Genomic DNA, 1,440 nt, shown 5'->3' on the forward strand with positions numbered 1-1,440 from the left:
TCCGCGGCGTGGGGGTCACGGAGCGTGTGCTGCCGGGAGGAAGGGCCGCCTGCGCCGCGCACGCCGTTTCCACAGTGCCCCCTGGTGGTGGGAGGTCCGCATCACACGCCGCCCTGCGTCGCCTCCCGCCGGGCGCAAGCCTCCACATTGCATCTCCTTTGCACCCCAAGATCTTAACGGGAGCCAGTTGCTTTCTAATAGGGGAGAGCAGAGAAGACCATTCCTTCTGGCTTTTCAATTTAATTCATAAAAAACCGCTTATTATTTTCTTATGTTTAGCTTTCATGTATTGGTTTATTTTTTCATTTTTAAAAGAATCATTTTATTAGGGGCTCACACAACTCTTATCACAATCCATACATACGTCAATTGTGTAAAGCACATTTGTACATTCATTGCCCTCGCCATTCTCAAAATATTTGCTCTCCACCTAAACCCCTGGCATCAGCTCCTTTAAAAACCACTTATATGTAAAAAAAATTGAACATCAATCATACTGGAAAGAGGAATCGTAACTCCTGCCAAAGAAAGGGCCGTGAGCACGGAATGGATTGAACTATAAAACTCAGAAAAACAATAGATCTGAAGATTATGGTTACAGCAACGAGCAGTAAATGTTAAAACCCCTCACAACTTAAATGAGGTGATTAACAAAAATTGAGAAGGGAAATGAAGGTGGTACCTTGTGTTACTGACCCAGGCACTGCCCCAGGTCAATTCTGACTCACAGTGACCCTGTAAGGCTAAGAAGAACTGCCCCTGTGGGTTCCTGAGACCAACTGTTTATGGGACTGAAAAAGCTCATGTTTCCCGCTAGAGCAGCTAGTGGTTTGGAACTGCGGACCTTGCAGATAGGCGCCCAACATGTCACCAGAACTCCTGATAATTATTATCCTCACAGCCATCTAGCCAGTTTTAATTCACAGGGACTCTGTAAGACACGATGGAATACCAGTGGGTTTCTGAGCCAGTAACTTTTTGTTTTAAATCATTTTATTGGGGGCTCATACAACTCTAATCACAATCCATACATGCATCCATTGCATGCATCCGTTGCCCTCATCATTCTCCAAACATTTCCTCTTCCACGTAAGCCCTTGGCATCAACTCCTCAATTTCCCCTCCCTCCCTACCCGCTCCCCCACCCTCATGAACTCTTGATCATTTATAAATTATTATTTTGTCATATCCTACACCGTCCAATGTCTCCCTTCACCCACTTGTCTGTTATCCATTCCCCAGGGAGGAGGTTATATGTAGATTCTTGTAATTGGTTCCCTCCTTCCACCTCACCCTCCCTCCACCCTCCAGGTATCAACACTCTCACCACTGGTCCTGAAGGGATCATTCATCCTGGATTCCCTGTGTTTCTAGTACCAGTGTACATCTGTACCAGTGTACATCCTCTGATCTAGCCAGATTTGTAAGGTAGAATTGGGG

The sequence above is a fragment of the Tenrec ecaudatus genome, chromosome 6 (genome assembly GCF_050624435.1).
Source record: "Tenrec ecaudatus isolate mTenEca1 chromosome 6, mTenEca1.hap1, whole genome shotgun sequence".
NCBI classification, from domain to species: Eukaryota; Metazoa; Chordata; class Mammalia; order Afrosoricida; family Tenrecidae; genus Tenrec; species Tenrec ecaudatus.